General features: G+C 49.2%; 1 protein-coding gene across 1 annotated transcript in view; it reads right to left on the bottom strand.

Annotated features, from left to right (window-relative positions):
* kcnk3a (potassium channel, subfamily K, member 3a) overlaps positions 1-24,214 on the bottom strand; it is a 163,973-nt gene that overhangs the window by 41,499 nt on the left and 98,260 nt on the right. The gene's annotated exons all lie outside the window — the stretch shown is intronic.

The raw sequence follows: 24,214 nt of genomic DNA, 5'->3' as shown, positions 1-24,214 counted from the left end.
TGCTTCACACTCCTCCCTGTCTACTTCACAGAGATGCTGACCTGCTTCACACTCCTCCCGGTCTACTTCACAGAAATGCTGACCTGCTTCACACTCCTCCCTGTCTACTTCACAGTGACGCTGACCTGCTTCACACTCCTCCCAGTCTACTTCACAGCAAGGCCGACCTGCTTCACACTCCTCCCTGTCTACTTCCCAGTGACACTGACCTGCTTCACACTCCTCCCGGTCGACATCACGGCAAGGCTGACCTGCTTCTCACTCCACCCAGGCTACTTCACAGTGATGCTGACCCGCTTCACACTCCTCCCAGTCTACGTCACAGCAAGGCTGACCTGCTTCTCACACCACCCGGGCTACTTCACAGTGATGGTGATCTGCTTCACACTCATGTTGAACTGCTTCACACTCCTCCCTGTCTCTTCACAGTGATGTTGAACTGCTTCATACTACTCCCGGTCTACTTCACAGTGATGCTGACCTGGGTCACACTCCTCCCGGTCTACTTTGCAGTGATACTGACCTGCGTCACACTCCACCCGGTCAACTTCACAGTGAATCTGACCTGCTTCACTCTCCTCCTGGTCTACTTCACATTGACGTTGAACTGCTTCACACTCCTCCCGATCTCTTCACAGTGATGTTGAACTGCTTCATACTACTCCCGATCTACTTCACAGTGATACTGACCTGCGCCACACTCCTCCCCGATCTCTTCACAGTGATGCTGACCTGCGCCACACTCCTCCCCGATCTCTTCACAGTGATGCTGACTTGCTTCACACTTCTCCCGGTCTACTTCCCAGTGACACTGACCTGCTTCACACTCCTCCCGGTCGACATCACGGCAAGGCTGACCTGCTTCTCACTCCACCTGGGCTACTTCACAGTGATGGTGATCTGCTTCACATGCCTACCAGACTACCTCAGTGTGATACTGACCTGCTTCACACTCCTCCCGGTCGACATCACGGCAAGGCTGACCTGCTTCTCACTCCACCCAGGCTACTTCACAGTGATGCTGACCCGCTTCACACTCCTCCCAGTCTACGTCACAGCAAGGCTGACCTGCTTCTCACACCACCCGGGCTACTTCAAAAGTGATGGTGATCTGCTTCACATGCCTCCCAGACTACCTCAGTGTGATACTGACCTGCTTCACACTTCTCCCAGTCTACTTCACAGTGATACTGACCTGCTTCACACTTCTCCCTGTCTACCTCACAGTGATACTGACCTATTTTACATTCCTACCGGTCTACTTCACAGAAATGCTGATCTGCTTCACACGCCTCCCTGTCTCCTCCCAGTCAACTTCACAGTGATACTGATCTGCTTCAAACTCCTCCCAGGCTACTTCACACTGATAGTGACCTGCTTCACACGCCTCCCTGTCTCCTCCCAGTCAACTTCACAGTGATACTGATCTGCTTCAAACTCCTGCCGGTCTACTTCCCAGCAATGCTGACCAGCTTCACACTCCTCCCAGTCTCTTCACAGCGATACTGATCTGCTTCACAATCCTCCCAGTTTACTTCACAGCAATGCTAACCGGCATCACACTCCTTAATTTCTCTTTACAGTGATGCTGACCTTCTTCACACTCCTCCCGGTCTCTTCACCGAGACACTAAGCTGCTTCACTATCCTCCCAGACCACTTCACAGTGATGCTCACCCGCTTCACACTCCTCCCGGTCTACTTCACAGCAATGCTGACCTGTTTCACACTCCTCTTCTCTTCACAGTGATACTGACCTGCTTCACAGTCCCCCCGGTCTACTTCACAGAAATGCTGACCTGCTTCACACTCCTCCCGGTCTACTTCACAGCAAGGCTGACCTGCTTCTCACTGCACCTGGGCTACTTCACAGTGATGGTGATCTGCTTCGCATGCCTCCCAGACTACCTCAGTGTGATACTGATCTTCTTCACACTCCTCCCTGTCTCTTCACAGTGATGTTGAACTGCTTCATACTACTCCCGGTCTACTTCTCAGTGATGCTGACCTGGGTCACACTCCTCCCGGTCTACTTCGCAATGATGTTGAACTGCTCCACACTCCTCCCGTTCTACTTCACAGTGATACTGACCTGCGTCACACTCCACCCGGTCAACTTCACAGTGATTCTGACCTGCTTCACTCTCCTCCTGGTCTACTTCACATTGACGTTGAACTGCTTCACACTCCTCCCGTTCTCTTCACAGTGATGTTGAACTGCTTCACACTCCTCCCGGTCTACTTCACAGTGATACTGACCTGCGCCACACTCCTCCCCGATCTCTTCACAGTGATGCTGACCTGCGCCACACTCCTCCCGGTCTACTTCACACTGTTAGTGACCTGCTTCACACTCCTCCTGGTCTCCTCCCAGTCAACTTCACAGTGATACTGATCTGCTTCAAACTCCTGCCGGTCTACTTCCCAGCAATGCTGACCAGCTTCACACTCCTCCCAGTCTCTTCACAGCGATACTGATCTGCTTCACAGTCCTCCCAGTTTACTTCACAGCAATGCTGACCGGCATCACACTCCTTAATGTCACTTTACAGTGATGCTGACCTTCTTCACACTCCTCCCGGTCTCTTCACAGAGACACTAACCTGCTTCACTATCTCCCAGACCAATTCCAGCAATGCTGACCAGCTTCACACTCCTCCCGGTCTACTTCACAGCAAGGCTGAGCAGCTTCACACTCCTCCCGGTTTACGTCACAGCAAGGCTGACCAGTTTCACACTCCTCCCGGCCTACTTCACAGCAAGGCTGACCAGCTTCACACTCCTCACGGTAGCATGGTGGTTAGCATCAATGCTTCACAGCTCCAGGGTCCCAGGTTCGATTCCCGGCTGGGTCACTGTCTGTGTGGAGTCTGCATGTCCTCCCTGTGTGCGCGTGGATTTCCTCCGGGTGCTCCGGTTTCCTCCCACAATCCAAAGATGTGCGGGTTAGGTGGATTGGCCATGCTAAATTGCCCGTAGTGTAAGGTTAATGGGGGGATTGTTGGGTTACGGGTATACGGGTTACGTGGGTTTAAGTGGGGTGATCATTGTTCGGCACAACATCGAGGGCCGAAGGGCCTGTTCTGTGCTGTACTGTTCTATGTTCTATGTTCCTCCCGGTTTACTTCACAGCAAGGCTGACCAGCTTCACACTTCTCCCGGTCTCTTCACAGTGATACTGACCTGCTTCACATTCCTCCCAGACTTCTTTGCTTGTCCCTTATGGGCCCCACTCTATGTTCACTAATCTATTACCATGAATATGTTTGAAGAATATTTTGCTATTTGTTTTAGCACAGCCTGCCATTCTTTCTTCATGCTTACTCTTAGCCTTCCTTATTCCAACCTTAGCCTCTCTCCTGCATTTGCGATACTCTTCCTGATTTCTATTGCTCTTATTATTCTGGCATGCATCATAGGCCTCCTTTTTCTTCCTCATTTTATCATCAACATCCTTAGTCATCCAGGGTATTCCACCTTTGAATACGCAGTATTTATTTCCTTGGGTACGTACCTAACTTGCACCCTATTCATCTCTCCTTTGAAAGTCTTCCATTTTTTATCCATTGCTTTATCCACCAAAATGCATTTCCAATCAACCTGCTCCAGTTCAACTTTTAGACCCCCAAAGTTTTCTCTTTTCTAGTCTGGGTTCTTAATCTGTGATTGGTTTATCATTTTCCAACTTAATATTGAATCATATTATATTATGCTCGCTATTCCCCAACTGTTCCCCTTATCAGATGTTCTCCACCCTCCCTGCCTGATTTCTGAGGACCAGATCCAGCACAGCTTGCTCCCTTCTTGGACTGGTTCCAGAAAGTTCTAGAAATCAACCAAATCAATGTTTCTTTTCTTTTTAGAACTGCAATCACCTGGATACCGCTTCTCATGGCATGGTGGCTACTTTCTGGAGAACAAAATTATGCATACTGACTTTTTGTAGCCAGACACCACCTGAACATCCTTTGCCTATAGATAGGAAACCCTGATGCTCACAGTGGAATCCACTGTCGACTGTTGCTTCACAGCGCCAAGGTCCAGGGTTTGATTCCCGCTTGGGCCACTTGTCTGTGCGGAGTCTGCAAATTCTCCCCGTGTCTGCGTGGGTTTCCTCCGATTTCCTCCCACAAGTCCCGAAAGACGTGTTGTTAGGTGAATTGGACATTCTGAATTCTCCTTCTGTGTACCTGAACAGGCGCCGGAATGTGGCGACTCAGGGAGTTTCACAGTAACTTGATTGCAGTGTTGATGTAGCCTACTTGTGACAATAATAAAGATTATCATTATTTCAATCGGAAAATGATGATGGTATTTCCCCATGCAAACATTTACATTGCTCTGCACAACAGATTGTCTGATGAGGTGCAAGACCATGTGATGGAGAAGGAACCAATCATCATAAAGCTTCATGCTGTGGTAATGTTCACTGCTATGAGAAGGTCTGTCCCTGTTCCAATGCTTTTTGAAGGTTATCCTGCAGCAGATGGTCATGTGGAGGATAAATACCAACACAGACTGGTTTGGTCAAATAGCCTGCTTCTACATTGTCATTTCCATGTCATTCCACGTACAAAATTGTATGCTGGCCTTTCTTGTGAAGCTGAAGTAATAAAGTTAGATTTACTCGGACACAGTTGTTGAATCTATAACTACAGTTACTGGAGTATGGTAGCTGTGTATCTTAGTAGTAACACTGATTTCAGGTGGCAGTATAAATCAGACAATATCAATTTAGCCGCATGTTATATGTTTTACCTGATTGACTTCAATGGAAATAAAAGTAAGAATCAGGGCAGGGCTTGAACCTTGAATCAGGAAACTGAATCATTATCATCCAAATTGAAAATGATGTGACCATTTACAAATTTATTTTCCGCAAATGAAATACCCAGCATATGCAGAAGCCACTTTGATTGAAACATAATGAAGAGTTACTGCTCGAGACTGCAATGACAAATCACACAATCTAAAGAAACTGGGCCTCCCTATTCAGGCCAAAATTGCCTACTGCAAAATTGGGCACAATGTAAACTATAATCCTAATTTTCCAACCCTACTCCATTGCTTTAAAGACCCTATTCCACTAGTGCAATCTCAAAAAAATTATTCTATGCATGCTTTCACAGACAAGGGGCAATATCCTGTGCCCTCCACTCTCCCATGACACTTTTGGTGAAGAATGGATACTAAATCAGGTGAGATGGTGGAAAATGGGGACCCTGTCACCTTGCCACCTCCACACCAATTAAGTCTATAGCACAAAGGCCCATGGATGGCCTTCCCACCCCACTGCCAACACCAATACCCATTTAAGTACCTCCTCCTATTAGAACATAGAACATAGAACGATACAGCGCAGTACAGGCCCTTCGGCCCTCGATATGGAAAAAAAAAACTAAAGGCCATCTAACCTACACTATGCCCTTATCATCCATATGCTTATCCAATAAATTTTTAAATGCCCTCAATGTTGGCGAGTTCACTACTGTTGCAGGTAGGGCATTCCACGGCCTCACCACTCTTTGCGTAAAAAACCCACCTCTGACCTCTGTCCTATATCTATTACCCCTCAATTTAAGGCTATGTCCCCTCGTGCTAGCCACCTCCATCCGCGGGAGAAGGCTCTCGCTGTCCACCCTATCTAACCCTCTGATCATTTTGTATGCCTCTATTAAGTCACCTCTTAACCTTCTTCTCTCTAATGAAAACAACCTCAAGTCCATCAGCCTTTCCTCATAAGATTTTCCCTCCATACCAGGCAACATCCTGGTAAATCTCCTCTGCACCCGTTCCATAGCTTCCACGTCCTTCCTATAATGAGGCGACCAGAACTGTATGCAATACTCCAAATGCGGCCGTACTAGAGTTTTGTACAACTGCAACATGACCTCATGGCTCCGGAACTCAATCCCTCTACCAATAAAGGCCAACACACCATAGGCCTTCTTCACTACCCTATCAACCTGGGTGGCAACTTTCAGGGATCTATGTACATGGACACCGAGATCCCTCTGCTCATCCACACTACCAAGAATTTTACCATTAGCCAAATATTCCGCATTCCTGTTATTCTTTCCAAAGTGAATCACCTCACACTTCTCCACATTAAACTCCATTTGCCACCTCTCAGCCCAGCTCTGCAGCTTACCTATGTCCCTCTGTAACCTGCAACATCCTTCCGCACTGTCTACAACTCCACCGACTTTAGTGTCGTCTGCAAATTTACTCACCCATCCTTCTGCGCCCTCCTCTAGGTCATTTATAAAAATGACAAACAGCAACGGCCCCAGAACAGATCCTTGTGATACGCCACTCGTAACTGAACTCCATTCTGAACATTTCCCATCAACTACCACTCTCTGTCTTCTTTCAACTAGCCAATTTCTGACCCACATCTCTAAATCACCCTCAATCCCCAGCCTCCGTATTTTCTGCAATAGCCGACCGTGGGGAACCTTATCAAGCGCTTTACTGAAATCCATATACACCACATCAACTGCTCTACCCTCGTCTACCTGTTCAGTCACCTTCTCAAAGAACTCGATAAGGTTTGTGAGGCATGACCTACCCTTCACAAAACCATGCTGACTATCCCTAATCATATTATTCCTATCTAGATGATTATAAATCGTATCTTTTATAATCCTCTCCAAGACCTTACCCACCACAGACGTTAGGCTCACCGGCCTATAGTTACTGGGGTTATCTCTACTCCCCTTCTTGAACAAAGGGACCACATTTGCTATCCTCCAGTCCTCTGGCACTATTCCTGTAGCCAATGATGACCTAAAAATCAAAGCCAAAGGCTCAGCAATCTCTTCCCTGGCTTCCCAGAGAATCCTAGGATAAATCCCATCAGGCCCCGGGGACTTATCTATTTTCACCTTGTCCAGAATTGCCAACACTTCTTCCCTACGCACCTCAATGCCATCTATTCTAATAGCCTGGGTCTCAGCATTCTCCTCCACAATATTATCTTTTTCTTGAGTGAATACTGACGAAAAGTATTCATTTAGTATCTCGCTTATCTCCTCAGCCTCCACACACAACTTCCCACCACTGTCCTTGACTGGCCCTACTCTTACCCTAGTCATTCTTTTATTCCTGACATACCTATAGAAAGCTTTTGGGTTTTCCTTGATCCTACCTGCCAAAGACTTCTCATGTCCCCTCCTTGCTCGTCTCAGCTCTCTCTTTAGATCCTTCCTCGCTTCCTTGTAACTATCAAGCGCCCAACTGAAACTTCATGCCTCATCTTCACATAGGCCTCCTTCTTCCTCTTAACACGAGATTCCACTTCTTTGGTAAACCACGGTTCCCTCGCTCGACCCCTTCCTCCCTGCCTGACTGGTACGTACTTATCAAGAACATGCAATAGCTGTTCCTTGAACAAGCTCCACATATCCAGTGTGCCCAACCCTTGCAGCCTACCTCTCCAACCAACACATCCTAAGTCATGTCTAATGGCATCATAATTGCCCTTCCCCCAGCTATAACTCTTGCCCTGCGGGGTATACTTATCCCTTTCCATCACTAACGTAAAGGTCACCGAATTGTGGTCACTGTTTCCAAAGTGCTCACCTACCTCCAGATCTAACACCTGGCCTGGTTCATTACCCAAAACCAAATCCAATGTGGCCTCGCCTCTTGTTGGCCTGTCAACATATTGTGTCAGGAAATCCTCCTGCACACATTGTACAAAGAACGACCCATCTAATGTACTCGAACTATATCTTTTTCAGTCAATATTTGGAAAGTTAAAGTCTCCCATAACAACTACCCTGTTACTTTCGCTCTTTTCCAGAATCATCTTCGCCATCCTTTCCTCTACATCCCTAGAACTATTAGGTGGCCTATAGAAAACTCCCAACAGAGTGACCTCTCCTTTCCTGTTTCTAACCTCAGCCCATACTACCTCAGAAGAAGAGTCCCCATCTAGCATCCTTTCCGCCACCGTAATACTGTCCTTGACTAGCAGCGCCACACCTCCCCCTCTTTTGCCCCCTTCTCTGAGCTTACTAAAACACCTAAACCCCGGAACCTGCAACAACCATTCCTGTCCCTGCTCTATCCATGTCTCTGAAATGGCCACGACGTCGAAGTCCCAGATACCAACCCATGCTGCCAGTTCCCCTACCTTATTTCGTATACTCCTGGCATTGAAGTAGACACACTTCAAACCACCTACCTGAACACTGGCACCCTCCTGCGAAGTCAAATCTGTGCTCCTGACCTCCATACTCTCAATCTCCCGTACCCCAAAACTACAATCCAGGTTCCCATGCCCCTGCTGAATTAGTTTAAACCCCCCCAAAGAGCACTAACAAATCTCCCCCCCAGGATATTGGTGCCCCTCAGGTTCAGATGTAGACCATCCTGTCTATAGAGGTCCCACCTTCCCCAGAAAGAGCCCCAGTTATCCAGAAATCTGAATCCCTCCCGCCTGCACCATCCCTGGCATTACTTAATCAAGTGGTGGGCGGGGCTCACCCTACAGGAAGCAAGACAAACAAACTCATGAGGGGTTGCTTGCGAGTGTGATGTTTGTAGGAATTTTAAAGTATATATTGTATTATATGTCTGTTGTAGTAATGTTATTAAAATAACTTAGGTTAAGGTATCCAGATTGTCTACAAAAGCTGTGATTAAGGGGTTAACAGCTGGGCAGACTGTGATTTCACTCATGGGAGGGGCTGGGTCTGTTTCTAGTTTTGTTTTTCAGCCCTGCCCTGTGCCTGTTTTTAGTTTCATTTTAGAGTTCTGCTCTGGGTGCCGAGGAAAGAGGTTGTGTTTCTCAGACTAGCTTCGAAAAGCTTCTCTCCAAGGACTTTGTGAATAAATCTGTAAACCACTAGGTGTTAACTTTATTAATAAGTGGCATTTGACCTGTAGATGGGTTTTGTTTAATTGAAATTGTAGAAGCAGATGGGAAAGTAAGCTCAAAGATCCTTCTTTAATTTTTTTAATGAACTGTTTAGCTGTTAATTGAAAAGCTGTTTTTTACTTGGATGTTATCCTGTGTTAATAATAACGTTTGTTTTAATACCAAAAGATCCTGAGTTGTCAGTGAAATCACTCCTGGTTTCCTCAGTTTACAAATTGAAAAATTGTTGGGTTTCTCGTCCATTATCCGGCTATAAATTGTGGTCTGGTACCTTAACAAAAATTGAGAGCTTGTGTGGGATGAAAAAGTATAATTCTTAGTTTGTTTTGGGATTATTGAATTTATCGACAGTGAGTGTGAGGAACTGATGCTTTCTTTCAGGTGTTGGATTTGGGCAGTTTAAACGGGCGCAACTTGTGAAATGGCTTTTTCAGTGGCTACCAGTCTGGGTGTAGAAGAAGTCACTCTGGTTGGTTTACTAAGGGTGGTTAAAACAAAGCTTTTGGATTTGGTAGACAAGCTGCAGTTGACTTTACTTGAAGGGGTGAGGAAGGTAGAGATAATTCAAGCAATAGCTCAGCATTTAAAGTTGCCAGAGACACAGTCTGAATCATCAGAATTGGCTAAGATCCAGTTACAAATGAAATAGGTGCAAAATGATAAAGACATGACACAACTTGAACTGGATTTAAAAGAAAAGAGAGAGGGCAGAAAAGGAAGGAAGTGTGGCATTGGCAGACGAGAAAGAAAGAGAGAGACAAAGGCAAGAGTAAAGAGGGAGAATTTGAACTTGACACAATGGAAATAAAGGAGATGGGGTTGGAAAGGAAAAGAGAATATCAATAGAACATAGAACATAGAACACCACAGCGCAGTACGGGCCCTTCGGCCCTCGATGTTGCGCCAACCTGTGAAACCATCTGAAGCCTATCTGACCTACACTATTCCATTTTCATCCATATGTCTATCCTGTGACCACTTAAATGCCCTTAAAGTTGGCGAGTCTACTACTATTGCAGGCAGGGCGTTCCACACCCCTACTACTCTCTGAGTAAAGAAACTGCCTCTGACATCTGTCCTATATCTATCACCCCTCAATTTAAAGCTATGTCCCCTCGTGTTGGTCATCACCATCCGAGGAAAAAGACTCTCACTGTCCACCCTATCTAACCCTCTGACTATCTTATATGTCTCTATTAAGTCACCTCTCAGCCTTCTCCTCTCTAACGAAAACAACTTCAATTCCCTGAGCCTTTCCTCGTAAGACCTTCCCTCCATACCAGGCAACATCCTAGTAAATCTCCTCTGAACCCTTTCCAAAGCTTCCACATCCTTCCTATAATGTGGTGACCAGAACTGCATGCAGTACTCCAGGTGCGGCCGCACCAGAGTTATGTCCAGCTGCAGCATGACCTTGTGGTTCCGAAACTCAATCCCCCTGCTTATAAAGGCTAGCACACCATATGCCTTCTTAACAGCCCTATTAACCTGGGTGGCAACTTTCAGGGATTTATGTACCTGGATGCCGAGATCTCTCTGTTCATCTACACTACCAAGAATCTTGCCATTAGCCCAGTACTCTGCATTCCTGTTACTCCTTCCAAAGTGAACCACCTCACACTTTTCTGCATTAAACTCCATCTGCCACCTCTCAGCCCAGCTCTGCAGCTTATCTATGTCCCTCTGTATCCTATAACATCCTTCCGCACTATCCACAACTCCACCGACCTTCGTGTCATCTGCAAATTTACTAACCCATCCTTCTACACCCTCTTCCAGGTCATTTATAAAAATGACAAACAGCAGTGGCCCCAAAACAGATCCTTGCGGTACACCACTAGTAACTGAACTCCAGGATGAACATTTGCCATCAACCACCACCCTCTGTCTTCTTTCAGCTAGCCAATTACTGATCCAAACCGCTAAATCACCTTCAATTCCATACTTCCTTATTTTCTGCAATAGCCTACCGTGGGGAACCTTATCAAACGCCTTACTGAAATCCATATACACCACATCAACAGCTTTACCCTGATCCACCTGTTTGGTCACCTTCTCAAAAAACTCAATAAGGTTTGTGAGACATGACCTACCCTTCACAAAACCGTGTTGAGTATCGCTAATCAACTTGTTCTTTTCAAGATGATTATAAACCCTATCTCTTATAACCTTTTCCAATATTTTACCCACAACCGAAGTAAGGCTCACAGGTCTATAATTACCAGGGTTGTCTCTACTCCCCTTCTTGAACATGGGGACAACATTTGCTATCCTCCAGTCTTCCGGCACTATTCCTGTCGACAAAGACGACATAAAGATCAAGGACAAAGGCTCTGCAATCTCCTCCCTGGCTTCCCAGAGAATCCTAGGATAAATCCCATCTGGCCCAGGGGACTTATCTATTTTGACATTTTCTAAAATTGCTAACACCTCCTCCTTTTGAACCTCAATTCCATCTAGCCTGGTCGACTGAACCTGAGTGTTCTCCTCGACAACATTGTCTTTCTCCAGTGTAAACACTGACGAAAAATATCCATTTAATGCTTCCCCTATCTCCTCTGATTCCACACACAACTTTCCACTACTATCCTTGATTGGCCCTAATCTTACTCTAGTCATTCTTTTGTTCCTGATATACCTATAGAAAGCCTTAGGGTTTTCCTTGATCCTATCCGCCAACGACTTTTCGTGTCCTCTCCTCGCTCTTCTTAACTCTCCCTTTAGGTCCTTCCTGGCTAACTTGTAACTCTCAAGTGCCCTAACTGAGCCTTCATGTCTCATCCTGACATAAGCCTTCTTCTTCCTCTTGACAAGTGCTTCAACTTCCTTAGTAAACCACAGTTCCCTTGCTCGACAACTTCCTCCCTGCCTGACAGGTACATACTTATCAAGGACACGCAGTAGCTGTTCCTTGAAAAAGCTCCACATTTCGATTGTACCCATCCCCTGCAGTTTCCTTCCCCATCCTATACATCCTAAATCTTGCCGAATAGCATCATAATTGCCTTTCCCCCAGCTATAATTCTTGGGGTGATTAGGAGCCTTACGTATTCAGCTGCGCCGACACCAAGGCATTTAATGAACTTGTGAACTTAGTGGGGCAACATTTTAACCCAACCCTGTCCACGATAGTCCAATATTACCGGTTTAATACCGCTGAGAGGATCCCAGGAGAATCCCTTGCAGAGTTTCTATCCAGGCTACACGGGATTGCGGAGTACTGTGACTATGGTGAGACCTTGTCAGAAATGTTACGCGACCGTTTGGTTTGCGGTATTAACAATGCGGCCACCCAGAGAAAGTTGTTAGATGAGCCAACATTGACGTTTCAACAGGCCATTCAAATAGTATTGTCCCGAGAGAGCGCAGAACGGGAGTGCAGGAGCTACAGGGAGTGGAGATGCACACCTTGGGGAGCAACTCCTCCATCCAAAAGTGTCTCCCCGCACCCCTGCGATACCTTGGGCGAGGCGACGTCCGGATCGATGCCAGTGGCCGTCGGTTGTTCCTCCCAGAAGGGAGCCTTCTCCAGAACCAATGGATGTGGAGCCATGTCCGTGTCGGACTTATGGGCGCCGAAACCCATCGCGAACACCGGTCCTGGGGGCGCCAGAGACACCATCATTCCAAAAGAAACTGGGGCCAGCCCAGGGGCTGTACCTTCCATTTGGATGAACCTGCTGCGACTACTCCCGAGGACGTGGAGATGTAGGACGACTGCCTGCAGCTGCATTGTGTGGCAGCTCCCCGTGTGGCCCCCATTAAGGTGACAGTATGGGTCAATGGTCATCCGCTTGAGATGGAGTTGGACACTGGTGCAGCGGTCTCCGTGAACGCCCAGAGGACATTCGACTGCATCAAGCAGGGTATACAGAACCTTACATTAACTGACACACAGGCCAGGTTGGCCACCTACACGGGGGAACCATTGGACGGTGCAGGAACTAGGATGACCCTTGTTGTTTATGGACGCCAGGAGGGGCGTTTCCCACTTATCGTGGTGAGCGGCCATGGGCCCAGCCTGTTGGGTCGGGACTGGTTGCACCATTTGCGGCTGCAGTGGCAGCACATCCTCCAAACAGGTTCTGGAGGGTTAACTGAGGTGCTAGGACGGTACCCAGATGTATTCCAGCCCAGTTTGAGGAAAATAAAAGGGGCCGTAACTCATATCCAAGTCGAACCAGGAGCCATGCCGCGCTATTTCGGGGTGCACCCGGTGCCTTACGCCTTGCTCGAGAAGGTAGAAGGGGAGCTCACTCATTTGGAGACCTTGGGTATTATCAGGCCCGTCCGTTTCACTGACTGGACAGCACCAATTGTACCTGTAATGAAGCCAGATGCCACAGTTCGCTTGTGTGGCGACTATAAACTTACAGTGAATACGGCTTCCCGACTCGACCGATGCCCAATGCCTCGCATAGAGGATCTCTACGCGAAGCTTGCAGGCGGACTCTTGTTCACAAAATTAAATATGAGTCACGCCTATCTACAGTTGGAGCTGGACCCTGCCTCCCGGCCATATGTAACTATTAATACACACCGGGGCCTGTATGAATATACATGGTTACCCTTTGGGGTATCTTCTGCCTGCGCTATTTTTCAACGCGTCATGGAGGGCGTCTTGAGAGGTTTACCGCGTGTTGCTGTTTACTTAGACGATGTTTTGTTACAGGGACGTCGGAGCAGGAATATTTGGAGGCTCTCTTTAGATGCTTTTCAGAGGCTGGAGTCCGTTTACGTCGCACAAAGTGCGTTTTTCAGGCAAAGGAAGTAGTCTACCTGGGTTGTCGTGTGGACCGTGAAGGTTTGCACCCCTTCGCAGAGAAGGTGCGTGCGATCCAACAGGCCCCCGCCCCGACTGACACTTCGCATCTTCGTCTTTTCCCGACCTCGTAAACTATTACGGAAAGTTCCTCCCCAATCTGGCAACTACGCTGGCCCCGTTGCACCTTCTGCTAAAGAAGAATCACACCTGGGTTTGGGGTCAGTCACAAGAAACCGCTTTCCGGCGGGTAAAACAACAATTGTCGTCATCTGGGTTACTAACCCACTATGATCCTGGAAAGCCTTTGCTCATCACGTGTGATGCATCCCCGTATGTAATTGGGGCCGACCTGTCCCACAAGGTGGAGAATGGGGCCGAGCGGCCGATAGGTTTCGCCTCCCACACATGGACTGCAGCGGAAAAGAAGTAAGCGCAGTTTGAGAAGGAGGGCCTGGCAGTTGTCTTTGCGGTGAAACCAATACTGTATATGGCCGCCACTTCACTATCGTGACTGATCATAAGTCTCTGCTGGGACTTTTCAGAGAGGATAAGCCAATACCGCCCATTGCTTCCGCATGGATCCAGCGCTGGGCTTTGTTGCTCGCTGCCTACGAGTATTCTCTGGAGCACAAACCAGGAACCCAGATAGGGAATGCCGACACACTGAGCCGATTGCCTTTATCGACCGGCCCCATGTCGACCCCCATGACCGGTGAGGTGATTGCAATTTGCAACCCTACAGTTTATGGACACCTTGCCTGTCACGGCATCAATAATCCGTGAGTGGACCCAGACGGAGCCAGTCCTGTCAAAGGTTCAGCACATAGTCCTGTATGGTGGGCAGCATAGACAGCTCCCAGGCGAGTTGTGGGCATTTTCCTCCAAGCTGTCCGAATTTAGCGTGGAAGAAGGTATCCTCTTGTGCGGGGCACGTGTGATTGTCCCGGAAAAAGGACAGGAGCTGATACTGAGAGACTTGCACAATGGGCATCCGGGTGTGACCAAAATGTAAATGCTGGTCCAGAGTTATGTCTGGTGGCCAGGCCTCGACACCGACATTGAGAAAGTGGCCCAAAACTGCTCCATCTGCCAGGAGCATCAGAAGCTTCCGCCGGCCACGCCCCTACATCACTGGGAATGGCTAATGTGGCCTTGGGCGCACTTGCATGTGGATTTCGCCGGCCCTTTTCAAGGATCCATGTTCCTTCTATTAATCGATGCCCAGTCTAAATGGTTAGAGGTGCATAAGATGGTAGGCACAACATCCTGCGCAACAATCGAGATGGTGCGTTTGTCTTTCAGTACGCATGGCCTCCCCGAGGTGCTGGTCACGGACAACGGCACTCGGTTCACAAGTGAGGAGTTTGCGAGGTTCATGAAGTTGAACGGCATACGCCATATCTGCACTGCCCCTTACCACCCGGCTTCCAATGGGTTGGCGGAGCGCGCAGTGCAGACATTCAAACGAGGCCTAAAGAAGCAGTCTTTGGGGTCGATGGAGACAAGCCTGGTTCATTTTTTGTTTTCATATAGGACCACCCCCCATGCGGTGGCTGGGGTAGCTCCCGCAGAACTCCTAATGGGCCGGAGACTTCACACCCGCCTTAGCATGGTTTTCCCAGACATTGGCACAAAAGTATGCTGCACTCAAAAGCAGCAGGGACATGGGTTTTCTCGGCATCGGCCAATTCGGCAGTTTTTGCCCGGTGACCCAGTGTTCGTTGGTGGTGCCCAGTGGGTCCCTGGCGTTATCTTTCGCCGAACGGGCCCTATCTCTTACCAGGTGCAAGCCCAGGGTCGTCTCCAGCGCATGCACGTAGAACATGTTCGGTCCAGAAGACCACCTCTTCTAAAGATTCCCCGCCCCCCGGAGCTCATTTCTGCAGCCACAGAGACCAGACACCATGGAGAGTATTCCTCACAATCTTCCTCTGGTGCCGCACTCAAAGCCTGCGCAGGTCGTTGCAGAACCGTGTGGAGATAGAGACGCCGAGATAACAAGGCAGCGGACTCTGACTCCGAGATGGAGACACAGGACGCCTCAGAGGCGGAGTCCTCAGGCCCACGGCCGTGGATGTACAACCGTTACGCCATTCATCACGGAAGCTCCGGCACCTTACACGCCACCCGATCCAGCACCTTGTGCCAATGGTGTCCTGCCTGCGGCAAAATGAGTCCGACGCCCTCCTTCGCCAGGGTCTTCGGTGGATTCCTTGAACTTTGCCGGGGGTGGGGGGAGGGATGTTATAACCTGCCTGCTTATCACTGGCTGGGGACTAATGACAATCCCAAAATCCTTTGGGAGTATGAGCTTCCCCAATGAGCGTGGCGGAGAAATCATTAGTAGATTCCTTGCATAAATGAAGCTGACCAGTTTGGAATCAGCTAGAGAGGAGTTAGCAGCAAGGGAGTTGCTGCTGCTGCTGCTGCTAATGTTATTTCTTTCTATCCTTCAACTCGTGCTGGATTCTTCGTGGCCCTCACAAATAAACGTGTTAATAATTGAGTTTGTTTTAAGACAGAAAATCTCTAATTGTCAGTGGAATCACCCTTGGGGTGAAACATCCTTTCCTGACAGTTTACAAATTGGGATTTCTACAATATGTTGAGAGTCAAGTCCGGTACCGTAACATGGGCTTTTGGGTAAAGGGGTATCCTTTTCTCAAACGCACTCAATACTTGATCAAGGGACCTGGAGTCCAATTACCGCACCCCACCACAATCCCTTCTGGTCATCATTCACCTAAGGCTTGGGATCCAACAATGCTGGCCTCAGGTAGGTGTCATACCAGCAGCACCTACTGCTTCCCTGGTGATGCTAATTGTAACATCCCGTACGGGACCTACGTGGTGGGAATGATTATCTCTATTATTGTAAAAATCCAGCGAGTAAGGCATGGATCTTCCAGGCAGTGTATATATTGTATTGTAAATATAACTACGTTTTTTATTTTACTCGGTGTGGGCTACCTGCGTCCTTATTAAACTGGTGTTCAATAGATTAACTGGCCTCTGATCTGCTGGCTGGTGTTGCCAGGTGGGACTGCCACCTCCCAGGGTCCTTGGCTGTCAAGTGGCTGAGTGGAATAAGATGCAGTGGGCCATTCGGAAAGGAGGCTACGTGGTGCTCTCATCAGCTCTGCAACCGGTAACCAAGACCCCACTATCGCCTCCACAAGGTTCCACTCTACCCATGGGCGCAATTGGCCAACCAACCTGCTTTTCCACAGAAATTTCTGAATGTTTATATTTGGTAACATTAAAATAGTGTTGAATTGAGGCTGAGTTCTTTAATACTTTAAATCAAAACAGATTCTAGGCTATATTTTGCTTCATTTGCAAATATGCTTTTGTGGTGATGGCGGCGTCCGGAGGACCTGTGGAGGAGAAGATAGCGGTGCCCACGCAGCGCACGTTGTGGGGGCGGTGCAAGATGGCGGCACCCACGGGCCGCACGTGGACCTGGGGGGGAGAAGGTGGCGGTGCCCACACAGCGCATGTTGTAGGGGCGGGGCAAGATGGCGGCATCCACTGAGCGCACGATGCGGGCGCGGGGAAAGATGGCGGCACCCATGGAGCGCACGTGGAACTGGGGGGAGAAGACGCCGGCGCCCACTGGTCGCACGTGGCCCCGGGAGCACAGGATGGCGGCGCCCATTGTGCGATCGGCTGGGGGAAGTGATCAAATTCGGGCGTGATAGCGGCGACTGCACGGGCCTGGCACACCACCGCAAAGTGGCCCTTCTTACCGCAGGATTTGCAAGTGGCGGCGCGGGCTGGGCAGCGTTGGCGGGGGTGCTTCTGCTGGCCGCAGAAGTAACAGCGGGGACCCCCAGGGTGCGTGGTGTGGTGGATGTCGCAGGCATATTGAGCAGGAGTGGCCCCAGCCGGGGGGGTCGTTTGCGGGGTCCAAGAGGTACAGGAGGGGTGGGCCGTGCGGCGAGCGGGGTAGGATTGGACATTGCGAGATGCGACCGTCATGGAGAGCGCTAAAGCTTTTGTCCCCGCTAGGTCGAGCGTGGCCCCTTCCAGCAGTCGTTGTCGGATGGGGTCCGACGCAATCCCCGTCACGAATGCGTCTCGCATGAGGAGATTGGAATGTTCCGTGGCCCTGACGGCCTGACAGTCACAGTCCCGTACGAGTGGGATAAGAGCCCGCCAGAAGTCTTTGATCGACTCACCAGTCATACGCAAGTGGCGTGAACGTGCCTAGCAAAGAGTGTGTTCGACTTCTGAACGTAGTTCTCTTTAAGGAGAGCCATAGCCTCTGCGTAATTCGGGGCATCCGGGATTATCGGGAACACGCTGGAGCTCAACCTGGAGTAAAACACTTGGATCTTCTGAGCTTCCGTCGGCGCGGGGGTCGCAGCGTTGATATAGGCCTCAAAGCAAGCCAGCCAGGCAGTGATTAAAGTCCTTTCTGGCGTCTGGCGAGTGCGGATCCAGCTGCAGGCGATCTCGGTATTCCAAAGAGAAATGGACCGAATGGTTGACCGGTACGGACTGCGGGCCACGTTTCCGTACCTGGACAACGTCACCATCTGCGGCCATGACCAGCAGGACCACGACGCCAACCTTGCCAGATTTCTCCACACCGCCACTCTCCTCAACCTCACCTACAATAAGGAGAAGTGCGTGTTCAGTACAAACCGCTTAGCCATCCTCGGCTCCCCCTGCCCCAAGGCCCTCAAACGCTGCCTTGGGTTCTTCTCCTACTACGCCCAGTGGGTCCCAAACTACGTGGACAAGGCCCGCCCACTTATACAGTCTACTCAATTTCCCCTCAAGGCCGAGGCACAACATGCCTTTGTCCGTATTAGAGCAGATATAGCCGATGCTGGGATGCACGCAGTAGACGAGACACTGCCCTTTCAAGTAGAGAGCGACGCTTCAGATGTCGCCCTTGCCGCCACTCTAAACCAGGCGGGCAGACCCGTGGCATTCTTTTCCCGCACCCTTCATGCCTCTGAAATTCGACATTTGTCCATTGAAAAGGAGGCCCAGGCTATCATTGAAACGGTGCGGCATTGGAGGCATTACCTGGCCGGCAGGAGATTCACCCTCCTCACTGACCAATGGTCGGTAGCTTTCATGTTTAACAACACGCAGCGGGGCAAGATCAAAAATGATAAAATCTTGCGGTGGAGAATCGAGCTCTCCACCTACAATTACGAGATTTTGTATCGCCCCGGCAAGCTCAACGAGCCCTCAGACGCCCTCTCCCGAGGTGCATGTGCCAGCGCACAAGTGGACCAACTCCGGGCCCTGCACAAAAGCCTTTGCCATCCGGGGGTCACTCGGTTGTACCACCTAGTCAAAGCCCACAATCTGCCCTACTCCATCGAGGAAGTACGGTCAGTAACCAGAGACTGCCAGGTCTATGCGGAGTGCAAGCCGCACTTCTATCGGCTGGACCATGCGTGCCTGGTGAAAACGTCCCGCCACTTTGAACGCCTCAGCGTGGATTTCAAAGGGCCCTTCCCCTCCACCAACCGCAACACATATATCCTCAGTGTGGTCGATGAATTCTCCAGGTTCCCCTTCGCCATCCCATGCCCGGATATGACGTTCGCCACCGTCATCAAGGCCCTCAACTCCATCTTCGCTCTGTTCGGTTTCCCCGACTACATCTACAGCGACAGGGGATCCTCATTCATGAGCGATGAGCTGCGTCAGTTCCTGCTCAGTAGGGGTATCGCCTCCAGCAGGACGACCAGCTATAACCCCCGGGGAAACGGGCAGGTAGAGAGGGAGAACGGGACGGTTTGGAGGGCCATCCAGCTGGCCCTACGGTCCAGAAACCTCCCAGCCGCTCGCTGGCAGCAGGTCCTCCTGGATGCACTGCACTCCATCCGGTCTCTACTATGCACCGCCACAAATAACACACCCCATGAACGTGTCTTTACCTTCTCTAGGAAGTCTACATCCGGGGTGTTGCTCCCGACTTGGCTCGCAGCTCCAGGACCGGTTCTACTACGTAGGCATGTCCGACTCCACAAGGCGGAGCCCTTGGTGGACAGGGTACGTCTGCTCCACGCCAACCCCCAGTATGCCTATGTGGAGTTCCCCGACGGCCGCCAGGGTACGGGCTCACTCAGGGACCTGGCTCCCTCGGGTTCCACTCCCACTCACTTCCCCACCCACGCGCCACCCGCCCCTCCCCCAGCGCTCCCAGCATTAGCTCCACAAGGTCCATCCCTCCTTCCCCTGCCCACGCTAGAGGACGAGGAAGACTTTGGCACGCTCCCGGAGTCATCCAACTACTGGCCAGCACCAACACCGCCAGCACTGACGTCGCCGACACCGCCAGCACCGACTTCGCCACCACCGCTACGTCGCTCCCAGCTAACCGTCAAACCACCGGACAGGCTTAACCTCTGACGGGCACCAGATTACAAGATGGACACATTTTTATCCCCCTCCCCTCTGTAAATTACTCTGTGTATAGTTCCACGTCACCCCCGCCGGACTCATTTTTAACAGGGGTGAATGTGGTGATCCACTGTGTAGCTGTGTGTACCTGTATTAGGGGATGTACGGTAGGACCTACACTACAGGTTCGCCGGTAGCCCCTGCCGGCTAGCTCCGCCCACAAGGAGCCATATAAATAGGCATGACTCCTCCTGATCAGCCATTCTGCCAGCTGCAGTAGGAGGCCACGCATCTGACTGTAATAAAGCCACAGTTGTACCAATCTGAGTCTTTCGCGCAAGTAATTCTTAGAAGAATAAAAGTCCGCTCAAGTTATTAAAATAATGCATGTACGAATGAAGGGCCTATCTCACTTAAGTTAACAAAAATCTGTTGTGTGTTACACAACCCTGCTAAATAAAAGATTTTATTTGATGTAGTAGACAGTGGTGGTTAACATGGCTTTAAAATGGAGTGCAACAGCAAAGCATCCTGGGATGGCTTCACTGCAGCTCAATACTTTTCAAATTTGTGTTGCTGAGAACCTGAAGTCAGTGAGTATAATTATTTTAGTTTTGCAGCTGGCCATAAATATGTAATTTCTGACTCCAGGGTACTAGGGAACATTAGTTGAAACCTGAGTACTTCCTCGAGAAGCTCTCTGTCTCAACAATAGTGTGCTTTTGGTGTGCTTTCCAAATTCCCATTTTAATTACTTCAATCCAGCAATGATTCATCAATCAGTACTGTTGGTTATGTTAAAACTATGACAAGTTTGTTTGCACGTACAGCCATTTTTATACCAAGTGTTTCAGCCTGCCAGCATGTAAATGTTAACATTCGAAAATTAATTTAAATCCTTAACTCTGGGACTTGCATTTCACACCATGTTTTAAGTTGCTTGTTTTGGATGATCTCAATTTGACATAATTTTTCTTATCCCTACATTATTCATGTATATTGGCACGCAACCACACGTCTAATTTAAACAGATGTGATAAAGGTCCTATAAATCAATCAGCCACCGGTGCCAAATGTTACAATTTCTCACTGTCATGACAACGCTGTGTATGTGCAGGGAACACTGGAAGGTAGTTGGAACATCGCAGATGTTTGTCACAGTTGCTCAGTAATACAAGCACAATGTTCAACTTAAGTAGATAGAACCATAGAGTGATAGCAATTTGCAGCACAGAAGGAGATCATTTGCTTCATTGTGTCAGTGCCAGCCCTTTGCTAGTGCAATGTGAAATTATTTCCATTGCCCCATCTTTCCCATAGGTCTGCAGCTTTCCTTGCTTCAAATATTTATCCAATTTTCTGTGTCTAACTTAAAAATATGGCTACTATTTGACTGAACTGTCAAATTCTTGCAAGAGTCCGACTCTGTTTGCTTGCTTCAAACATGTACTAATTATAAACAATGCAAAACTCACAGCTGACTGCACCGCAAAGCTGAACTCCCACTGAAACTAAAATCTGCGTCCCGTAGCTCCAGATCCACCAAGATTAAATCAAATGTAAAATATATCTATGTGGTCACAGAAAATCAGAGAGGAGGACAGCAGAGAGAGGCCATTCAGCCCATTGAATCTAGCCAGCTGTTCAAAGAGCAATCCAGTTACTCCCATGCGCAAACTCTTCCTCCATATCCCTGCAATGTTTTTCACTATCAAGTATTTATCCAATTCCCTCTTGATGGCTCTATTGAATCTTTACCCAATACTGCATTAGCAGTGCATTACAAATCGTAACCACCCATTGCATAAAAACATTGGGCGGGATTCTCTGATCCTGAGGCTAAGTGTTGACGCCGTCGTAAACGCCGTCATATTTTAAGACGGCATCAAGCGGCCCCCAGGATCAGCGATCCTGCGCCCTACAGGGAGCCAGCACAGCACTGGAGTGACTCACGCAGCTCCAGCTACCGTTACCGGCGTCAAACGGGCGCTACGGGTGTGCGCATGTGTGCTGCGGCCAGCGCGAATTCACGCATGCACGTTGCGACCGGCGCAAACTCGTGCATGCTCGCTAGTTTGTTTCTCCATGCCAGCCCTGATGCAACATGGCGTCGAGCTACAGGGGCCCGGCGCAGAGTAAAAGAGGCCCTCACCAGGAGAAGCTGGCCCGCCGATCAGTAGGCCCCGATCATGGGCCAGGCCACGGTGGAGGCCCCCCCCCCCCGGGGTCGGACCCCCCTTCTCCCCCCCCACCAAGCTGTCCCCCACAGGATGGACGGCGAGGTCCCGCCGGGTAGGACCACATGTGAACGGCAGCAGCGGGACTTGGCATATCTCGGCGGCTGTGGTGAGCCACGTATGGCTGCGTAAGGCTGTTGTATATATGTTCACTATTGGTCTACTGTTCTATTACTATCGTTATCACCACTGTTGTATGTACTTACTGTTATTGCTGTTCTGTTATTCGTTGTTGCTGTTGTACTGTTGGAATGTTGTTATTGGTGCTGCTGTTGGCTCCGCCCCTCTGAGGAGGTATAAAGCCCGTCGATCTGGGGCAGTCTTGCAGTGCGGGAGGAGCTAGAGGTTGGCACACTTTTAGTCTATTAAAGCATCGGTTCACTACTACTCAGCGTCTCGACTGGATTGATGTCCATCAGCGGCCACTCGGCCCATCCCGCGCGGAGAATTGCTTGGGGGGGGGGGGTGCTTGCCGCCAGCGCCATTGGTGTCAATTCTCCGGTGACCGGAGAATCGTCGGACCGACGTCGGGGCTGCGTCGCATGAATCACGCCCCTCCAGCGATTCTCCAACCCGGCCCGGGGTTAGAGAATCCCGCCTATTACTCCTCGTGTCGTCTTAGGCCTCTTGCCAATCATGTTAAATCTGTGCCCTCCCGTTATCAACCCATCGGTCATTGGAAATAGTCCCTCTTCATTTTTTGCACTCTCAATTCTTTACGATTTTAAACACTTCTATCACGTTTTCTGCTTGTGGGAGAACAATCTCATCTTCTCAAGTGAATCCAAGTAAGTCTTCGTGCCGTGAAACTCTTCTGAATCTAAAAGATTCATTTCCTTTCTAAGGTTTTTGGACATAACTCCAGTTCAGGCTGATAGTGATTTCCATAGATTTAGCATAACCACCTGGTTTTTGTTCTCTTTGCCTCTCTTAACATAAGAACATAAGAACTAGGAGCAGGAGTAGGCCATCTGGCCCCTCGAGCCTGCTCCACCATTCAATGAGATCATGGCTGATCTTTTTTGGACTCAGATCCACTTTCCGGCCCGAACACCATAACCCTTAATCCCTTTATTCTTCAAAAAACGATCTATCTTTATCTTGAATATATTCAATGAAGGAGCCTCAACTGCTTCACTGGGCAAGGAATTCCATAGATTCACAGCCCGTTGGGTGAAGACGTTCCTCCTAAACTCAGTCGTAAATCCACTTCCCCTTATTTTGAGGCTATGCCCCCTAGTTCTGCTTCCACCCGCCAGTGGTAACAACCTGCCTGCATCTATCCTATCTATTCCCTTCATAATTTTGTACGTTTCAATGAGATCCCTCCGCATCCTTCTAAATTCCAACGAGTACATACCCAGTCTACTCAACCTCTCCTCGTAATCCAACCCCTTCAGCTCTGGGATTAACCTGGTGAATCTCCTCTGCACACTCTCCAGCGCCAGTACGTCCTTTCTCAGGTAAGGAGACCAAAACTGAACACGCTGCTCCAGGTGCGGCCTCACTGACACATTATACAATTGCAGCATAACCTCCCTAGTCTTAAACTCCAGCCCTCTAGCAATGAAGGACAAAATTCCATTTGCCTTCTTAATCACCTGTTGCACCTGTAAACCAACTTTTTGCGACTCATGCACTAGCACACCCAGGTCTCTCTGCACAGCAGCATGCTTTAATATTTTATCATTTAAATAATAATCCCTTTTGCTATTATCCCTACCAAAATGGATAACCTCACATTTGTCAACATTGTATTCCATCTGCCAGACCCTAGCCCATTCACTTAACCTATCAAAATTCCTCTGCAGACTTCCAGTATCCTCTCCACTTTTTGCTTTACCGCTCATCTTAGTGTCATCTGCAAACTTGGACACATTGCCCTTGGTTCCCAACTCCAAATCATCTATGTAAATTGTAACAATTGTGGGCCCAACACTGAACACTGAGGGAC

This window comes from Scyliorhinus canicula, chromosome 6, assembly GCF_902713615.1.
Source record: "Scyliorhinus canicula chromosome 6, sScyCan1.1, whole genome shotgun sequence".
NCBI classification, from domain to species: Eukaryota; Metazoa; Chordata; class Chondrichthyes; order Carcharhiniformes; family Scyliorhinidae; genus Scyliorhinus; species Scyliorhinus canicula.
Note: the sequence above shows the minus strand (reverse complement) of the source record. Positions and strands in the feature narration are given on the sequence as shown.